Consider the following 10,000-nt stretch of genomic DNA (forward strand, 5'->3'; position numbering starts at 1 on the left):
CTTGCAACGAACGACATAAAGAGCAAAGTTGCAATATCAACTATGGTCATTCTGGCTGAACATAATTCACTTGCAACGAGCTATTTATTGTTCTCAATTGCGCTCCTTACTCATATAATTTTCCTCATCATTCTGAGAGCATAAGCAAACATGCATGTTTGCTCCATCATTTGTATTCGCATTCAGCCAGCCAGAAATACAACGAATGCAGTAAGATCGTCTACATCATAAAATACAGCAAATGCAAGCAATCAAAAGCATGGCCAGATGGAATTTTGCGATCACAAAAATGTAGCAAGCAAAGAAGTGAATTGGCTGGAGATGGATGGATGCTGCTGTACATGTGTGGTGAAATAAGCGCATTGTTAACTTTTCAGATGAAATCAATAGTGGAGTATTTGTTGCCGGTAAAGTATCTGCCTCTTTTTCTTCTCCAGCGTCAAAACAAAACCTTTTTAATGGATGCGGATTGCTTCGTGTGGTCTTTGCAGTAAAATGGAGACTGGTTAGGCCCTTAGTTCTTACTATTTGCGGTAAAAGTGAGACTGGTTATTTTCTTAGTTGTTGTACATTGCAGTAAAAGTAAGTCTGATTATTTCCTTAGTTGTTCTTCTCTGCAATATGAGTAAGACTGGTTATTTCCTTAGTTCTTCTTTGCAGTAAAAGTAGGACTGGTTATTTCCTTAATTCTTCTTCTTTGCAGTAAAAGTGAGACTGGTTATTTCTTTAGTTCTTCTTCTATGCAGTAAAAGTGAGACTGGTTATTTCATTAGTCTTTCTCTTTGGAGTCTTTACGGTAAAAGTGAAACTGTTTTATTCCTTGGTTGCGTTTCTTTTTACTCTTTGTGGTAAAAGTGAAACTGTTTTACTCCTTAGTTGTGTTTCCTTGTTGTCTTTGCAGTATAAGTGGAACTGGTTATATCCTTAGGTGTGTCTTTGTACTATTTGCAATAAAAGTGAAACTGGATTTTTCCCTATTTGTGTTTCTTTATACTCTTCATGGTAAAAGTGAAACTGTTTTATTCCTTAGTTGTGTTTCCTTTTAGTCTTTGCAGTAAATGTGGAACTGTTTTATTCCTTAGTCGTGTTTCTTTGTAGTCTTTGCAGTAAAAGTGGAACTGTTTTATTCCTTGGTTGTGTTTATTTTTCGTCTTTGCGGTAAATGTGGAACTGTTTTATTCCTTAGTTGTGTTTCTTTGTAGTTTTTACGGTAAAAGTGGAACTGTTTTATTGCTTAATTGTGTTTCTCAGCTGTAAAAATGAAACTTTTATTCCCTGGTTGTGTTTCTTTGTAGTCTTTGCAGTAAAAGTGAAACGGTTTTATTCCTCAGTTGTATTTCTTGGTAATTTTTGCGTTAAAAGTGAAACTGTTTTATTCCTTACTTTGGTTGCTTTGTAGTCTTTGCAGTAAAAGTTTGAACTGTTTTATTCCTTAGTTGTGTTTTTTGTAGTCTTTGCAGTAAAACTGAAACCGTTTTATTCCTTAGTTGTGTCTCCTTGCAGTCTTTGCGATAAAACTGAAACTATTTTATGCCTTCGCTGTGTTTCTTTGTAGTCTTTGCGGTAAAAGTGGAACGGTTTTTTTCCTTAGTTGTGTTTCTTTGTAGTCTTTGTGGTAAAAGTGAAACTTTTATTCCTTAGTTGTGTTTCTTTGTAGTCCTCACGGTAAAAGTGGAACTGTTTTATTCCTTAGTTGTGTTTCTTTGTAGTCTTTGCAGTAAAAGGGAAACTGTTTTATTCCTTAGTTGTGTTTCTTTGTAGTCTTTGCGGTAAAAGTGAAACTGATTTTTTCCTTAGTTATGTTTCTTTGTAGTCTTTGCAGTAAAAGTGGAACTGTTTTATTCCTTAGTTTTCCTTTATCGTTAGTATCATGGAGTATAGCCTCCATTTTTAACTCTAGCAAAACTTCATCAAAACTTTGAAGCATTATTGTGATTACCTTCCATGTTGAAAAGGTCATAAGTTTTCCGGTCCTTTTTTTAACTAGGCAGATACATTCTTAATAATATCTACAAGTCTAAGCTAACGTTCAAGGCAATCCCATGATTTTGTTCAATATTCCCGATAATTAAAAACGGTGCCTAGAAACTTGTGACATTTCCCCTAAATGTTTTTGTCAATGAACTTTCCAAAGTAATGACAGTTTGTGGCAGAGAAAATTAGCTCGTGGTTTGCTAATTGGTTTGGGGGAAGTTTTATGGGCCCAGTAGAGTCGAAACTCTGTGCTTGTACAGCTGAAACAATGCAACCCCTTCCCCCTCTCTCACTCCCTCCCTTTCCTCCCTGAATTCTTTTGCAAGTTTGGCACTTCGAAAGAACTAGGCTCTGGTATCTTCTTATCGCCCATAAGCGCTACCAAGTAAGATCTTTTGAACACTGCTTGATTATAACCACTTTAAGGAAGTCTAGGTTTGTTTTGGGAGTTTGGCATCTGTAAGTAACCCTCGTATTCACACTAAGCGGAAAGGCTCTATGGCCTCGTTGTTACCCGCCACTGTGTTGGAGTAGGACCAGTGTTCGAGTAATATCCTGGAGGAGAAAGGATTGCTATTACTTTACTTGTTTTACTTGTTTTGGGTTTAAATCCAACCCTCCACTGAATTCGAGTGAACTACTTCTCGGGCAGGTCCATATTAATCATCTAACGAAACATTTTCATTATAACTTATACAATTCTTTGATTGTAGCATCTTCCAAATCATATGATCTTGTGAAAAGTAATGTCTTTAGTTTCTTCTTAAATTCAATTGCTCCCTTTAGGTCCTTCATTTCAGTTGGCAGTTTATTATAATGTCTAAGCACACAGTAGCTAAAAGCCCTTTCACCAAATTTACTATTTGTTCTTGGTTCAGATAGCCTATGTTTGTCACTCATGTGTCTTGTGTTAACATTTGTTTCTAGTTCTAGTTTATTCGGGCATTCTTTTAGATATTTTGGTTCATTTTGGTTCAGTATCTTAAACGTTAGTAAGAGTAGCTTGTATTTAATTCTCGCTTTTACCAGCAGCCAGTGTAATTTAATTTGTGCAGGCGTAACTCTTTCCCTATTGTGTAGTCCTTTTATTAATCTAGCGGCTCTGTTTTGTACTCTCTGAATTTTCTTCAGCTGATAATTTTAAATTAATTTTGAGGCAAAAGTTGACAGAATTCTATAGAGAATAAATAGATTGGACTAATTAGTGTATTTCCTTTTAATTGCGATAATGAAGATGATGTGAATGGTAGAATTTATTAAACTCATATTTTTTGCTACTGTTGTTGAATTATGATAATATCAATTGTAATAACTTTTGATAATAGATGATATTAATCTAACCTATTATAATTGAATAATTTTGTTATTTCATTCGCATTTAATTAATGTAAATGATTAGTATATGGAATAATTATGTTAATGATGATAACGATAGTATTAATACTGATATGTGTTATGCTTTGTTTTAATGACTCAATATCAGTTTGTCTACTATTAAAGTACTTTCTCATTGATGAACGTAATTATGATAATAGGATGAAAATCATAAGCATTTTATAGTGTGAATATTATAAAGGTGATAATAGTTATTTTATTAATAATAATAATAATAATAATAATAATAATAATAATAATAATAATGATAATAATGAAAAATAATAATAATTAAATAAATAATTTAAAGGAAGACAAGGCTAAAAGTACTTCATAAAACCGTAATGTAGAAGTTAAACGTAATAATAATAATAATAATAATAATAATAATAATAATAATAATAATAATAATAATAATAATAATAATAATAATAAAAGAAAACCAGACCAAAGGTATTCCATAAAAATATAATGATGAAGACAAACGTAAGAATATCAGCGATGTCAAAAGAAAAAAAAATCTCCAAAGAATGAAGAAATTAAGATCCCAAAGACTCACATAATTCAGTTTGGCTCCTTCATTTAATTCGTCTCCGAGAAAAAAAAAATCCATCTCGACTTTTATGTTTTAATTCTATTTGAAAAGTTGAGGAGTTCTGGGGAGTGTGTGTGTGTTTGTGTGTGTACTCTGACACACTCAGTTCTCTTCGTCCCTCAGGAAGGTGGGTGGATGAGTAGTCCTACCCACTGGGGAAGGAGGTGCATCTGTGTACGTGGGAATATTCATCTAAATATTTATATTTACACGTCATCTTTTACAGGTCAAGCTCACTATTAATCTACTTGTATATGTATATATATATATATATATATATATATATATATATATATATATATATATATATATATATATATATATACTGTATATATATATGTGTATATATATATATATATATATATATATATGTGTGTGCGTGTGTGTGTGTATACATGTTCATATATATACATATATATATATATATATAAATATATATATATATATATATATATATATATATATATATATATATATATATATATGTATATATAATGTATATATATATATATATATATATATATATATATATATATATATATATATATTCTTATATATATATATATATATATATATATGAATATATATATATATATATATATATATATATATATATATATATATATATATATATATATACATATATATGTATATACACATATATATATATATATATATATATATATATATATATACTGTATATATGATTCAAAATGAAACTATAAGATACATTATTCGAGTACCATATGTGGGTGGATGAGATCATGGTGAGGAGTAGAGGGAGATGATTTGGTCATGCTCTTCGTACTTCCCGAGAGAAATTAGTTCACAAAATTTTCAATTAGACTCCACAATGCACTAGAAGAGTTGGAAGACCCAGGCCTACATGGATGAGGGCTATGAAGCGTGAAGTACGAGATGGATGGAGAAGTATTGAATTAAAAGCACAGGATAGAGACGACTGACGAAATCTAAATGATGCCCTTTGCGTCAATAGGCATAGGAGGAGATGATGGATATATATGTATATATATATATATATATATATATATATATATATATATATATATATATATAATATATATATATATATATATATATGAGAACAGCACTTTGGTATATGATCAATATTTTTTCATTGTAGTATTTCTTAATTTTATGAGTCAAGAACAACGTTAAAGTAGCATGTCAGATGAAATCTTAAAGCTTCCAAATACTTAAATTGAAGTAATTCTTATGATAGTCAGCCTTCATCAGAGAGTATTCATTTTTTCCCCTTAACTGTCAGCAAATGTTAATCTGATCCAGCGTGAAAATTAGTATTGTGTCTATTGAGTGTTTGGATATTTACTGTCATCAACATCCAAATTTTATAAGATCAACATAGTAATTGTGTGTTATTAGTGCAATTACTGATAGTGATTTTTACAATCTTTCAATCGCTTTATTTGATTGGCCTCGTTTCTATGCCGAGTATCAATCATTCATAGTAGAACGTACGCACACACAAATAAAAAAAAGAATAACTTGACTGGACGTGCATTTTTCGTCTGAATTTATTAGTTTTTTTAATTCTGTATTTCATTTTTTCCGCTTATTCATTCAGTATTGTATTCAAACGATAAGCTCTTTGATATTTTGATCCCTTTGAACTGCAAAATGTCACTGGCGAGAGAAAATGACTGGCATTTCTTTTTTTTTTTTATTATTAGGTAAACAGGAAATGTGAGATGTTTACATACAGCTGATAGCCTGAGTTACCGCCATGAATTTAACAATCCATGGTTAGAGTTACCAGATACTGCCATATGCTGTATATGTTTTATTGATAAAGTTGCCAGATACATCGATTTGGTAACTATTATCTAAATCAAATTACCAGATGCTGAGGGTTTGTTACATATTCGTGAATCTAGTTACATGATGTTTATTCCTATTAATGTATGATTTAAATCATATGACCAGAAGGCTGCTCAGTGTTCCATGTAACACAGCAGCAAGTTGCAAGATACAGCCATATGCTTCTTAATGTCAGAGTTTGCAGAGTGCATCATACATTGAATTACTTTGGGTCATAAATTGTAATAGGCTACTATTTGTAAGGCAGGTAATGCATCTATATTAGGTAGAGTTACAAAATATACATGAAATATTTGTGAATCTTATTGGTCATCCTCGATAAATAATATTTGCGTGCAAAAATTTCTGAATACTGGTTGTTTTAGTATACCAATAACCATATGTAAAGATTTTCACTCTTTCCTTACTTCCATTATGAAGAGGAATGATGTAACCTCTTTGAAAGCTTACTAAGAAAAGACCAGGTGACCTGACCTAAATGTATTGAAGAAGATCAATACTTAACATAATGGAATATTGTCAGTGTTCCCCTCTCGTTGGTCCCTGATTTTCTTTAGCCTTTAAAGTCGGGTAGTGATAGTATTGCCATCTTCTAGATTTCGATATATTTATCTATTAACCACAAGTGCTAATGTGACGTAAGAACAGAGCCCTTTGCTACTGTTATTTATGATTATTCCTTTTCGATATTTTTATTATTGTGATATTTTCTAACGTCATGAAATGCATTAAAAAGAATCAAAATTCTTCATAATAATAAGAAACTTCTTGACAGACAAACAGGTACATAGAAAGTAGAATTCGGTTATAATAAACAATACAATCGACTTGCTCACCCAGCTATCAAAGAGTGGATTAGTTTGTAGTGATTCAGAGAACAGGTTTGAATCCGGGTAGATGCTCTTATCATATTGAAAGCCTCTTAGGGTATTTTATTCCAGAAGTAGAGGGAATTTGATATTATAAACAGTTTGGGGGTTTAACATTTGGAAGTTTGATAGTCTCGTCTGTTAGTGTCAAAACTACCTTTGTATATATAAATATATATATATATATATATATATATATATATATATATATATATATATATATATATATATATATATATATATATACATTATACACACACACAAAACAATAACAACAAATGCAGCCGTTTCTATTCTACTGCTTGACAAACAGCTTAGTCATATCTTTATTCATATCTGCGGTTTTGGCTAGTTTTCTTCACCACGCTTACCAATGCAGTTTGGTGATGGTGGGAGACTTTGTTTGATGGTTCACAGTAAACCAACCTAGTATAGGGAGTCCCTGACTAGTACAGCTTTGTTGATCATGACAATACACAAACCCTTTCACCCCATTAAGATATTCTTATTCAGAAAGCCTATATGGCTGAGGACCATGAAGCGCGAAGTAGGAGATGATGAATGGAGAATTATTGAATTAAAACCTCAAGACAGAGATGACTGGTGAAATCTAACTCGAGGCCCTTTGCGTCAATAGGAGTAAGAGTGGATGATGATGATGACGAGTTGATCTATACATATATATATATATATAAATGTCTGTATATATTATTTCTGTAAAATGGGATTGTCTAGTCTTTTCCAAACCATAGTGCGGTAAATAATTATAAGGCAAAAGGCAGGATACTAAGAAATATTATGTCAGACAATGTCAAAGCTATACGTGAAAGCATACGACGTAAACCTTAGAATCTAGAATAAGATAGAAAATTGGATAATTCCTTCATGTGGTTTATTGTCATTCCTAGAACCTAGAAGGATTCAATTCCAACAAAGATATCAGATGTACAACATGTACTAAAGGGTGAAGATTTCACCTGTATACACACACAGGATCAGTGGGGAAAAAAATCCCGTTGTAAACAATGGCAAAGTAACCTGCAGAGGTGGAAGGAATTCCATAGATGAGTGATTCATTTGGGTACGAAAAAATAAAACAATCCCCCTGGTTATTTCATAGTAAATATATTTAATGAAAGAGATGAAGGAAGGGCTGCATTAATTAAGAATTACATAAAATGAATTATATGAAATGAAGAATTTCTGAACTGAATAAATGGCTCAAGGACTTAACATTTACATTTTTTGCATGATAAGAATTAGATCATGCTCTCTCTCTCTCTCTCTCTCTCTCTCTCCTCTCTCTCTCTCTCTCTCTCTCTCTCCCTCTTCTCTCTCCTCTCTCTCTCTCTCTCTCATATATATATATATATATATATATATATATATATATATATATATATATATATGTGTGTGTGTGGGTGCATCTGTATATTCGTTAGTCTCTCTCTCTCTCTCTCTTTCCTCTCTCTCTCTCTCTCTCCTCTCTCTCTCTCTCCTCTCTCTCTCTCTCTCTCTCTCTCTCTCTCTCCAAAATGCAGCTGAACACCTTACAGGACTTGCATAATTAAAAGGCAAACTGCTACATTACGTTACCAAGGATTACATAATGAAGTCAGTTTGCGTTTAGACTGGAATGATCATATTAAAATGTTCCATTTAAGCTTTCAAGTTTTACTTTTACTTGTAAGACATACATACATACAAACATACATACATGTATATATATACATACATACATACATGGGTACATTAGCCGAGGACAGGATACACTTTCCTTTGTATATATATATATATATATATATATATATATATATATATATATATATATGTTGGTGTGGTACTGTTATAAACACACATTCGTGTTCTATCTCATGTCTCTTCAATGTGATATAGATTTGTTGGACTTGTAGGTTACTTCTTCTGAATAAGTCTATGTAAGTTAACTTTTAAACAGTTTATTAGTAGCTCCATCACAAGAGTATGGATGGTTTGGTCGGATGACCATTCCCTATGACAATTGAAAATAGAACTGACAAAAATATAAGTCTTGGTGATAACGTCGTATGAGTTATCTCAGCATTTATTACAAATATGATTACACAAGATTATTATTGGAAGCCATTGGTTCCATGCAAAGATCAAATAAGTCAACTGTTTCTCACGGGATGCTTGTGTTGTGTTTACTCTTCATGCAAAATGTTACATTGCAATGATTTAGCTTGGTCTTGACTTTCGCCTCCTGTTATGACTTGACGTTCACACACTCCTAACTTCTCCAATGATCCCTTGGTTCATGGGTTTATTATGTATATATTACATATGCATATATATATATATATATATATATATATATATATATATATATATATATATATATAAATATATATATATATATATATATATATATATATATATATATATATATATATATACATATATATAAATATTTCCTATATAAACTATAAAATCTTAATCAAAAGATGAAGTGTAGTTGTTGTTGTTGTTGTCTAGTATGTGTGTGTATGTATGTATGCCAGATATCACTACTAGGTAAGGAATAATTAGTTTAATAGACCTTCATTGGTTTTTCCTACTGCTTCATATTGAAAATGTGCAGCTGAAGACCATTCGGTAGCGCAATATTCAGAATTAGGTAAAAGAATAGTATTAAATATTTCTTCAGGTTAAACAGGTTTGAAAGAATGGAAAGAATTTCTGTCATTCCTGTTATATTTCTGTAAAAAGAATTTGCTATTATGAATGACAACGAGAAAACGTAATAAAGAAACATTCTTCATGAAAGTATCTGACCAAATATGGTTAAGGTTTAGTCCTCGTAGCTAATGTCATGCAATTTTGTTTTTATTTGAGATTTGTTGCAAAAGGAATAGCAACAATACATATTCATCGTAATGTGAATCATGATACTAATAAATTATCCTTGCAATCCAACATTTTTAATTCATAAACCAAGGACCTCATAAATTAACACTGTAATATATTACCCTAAAACCAAGTCCAATCATAGAAACTTTATACCGAGAATTATTGATTTTTGTACGAAACTGCAAATTATGAGAGGAATGATATAAGGCAAATTGCAAACTAGGCAATAGGCAATTACTTTTATCACATGCATTCACACGACTTGCCAACATACATTCGCAAGCTTTAGATGGTATAGAAATTACATCAATTGAGAAGTAATCAGAAAGGCTAGAGATATTAAAACGATATTTATTATTTAAACTAATCAAGTAGCATTGCAACCTATCCAATGTGTGCAAACTGAGCCCTCTCATGACATTTAAGAGCTAGCATGTCA

The sequence above is a fragment of the Palaemon carinicauda genome, chromosome 25, assembly GCF_036898095.1.
Source record: "Palaemon carinicauda isolate YSFRI2023 chromosome 25, ASM3689809v2, whole genome shotgun sequence".
NCBI classification, from domain to species: Eukaryota; Metazoa; Arthropoda; class Malacostraca; order Decapoda; family Palaemonidae; genus Palaemon; species Palaemon carinicauda.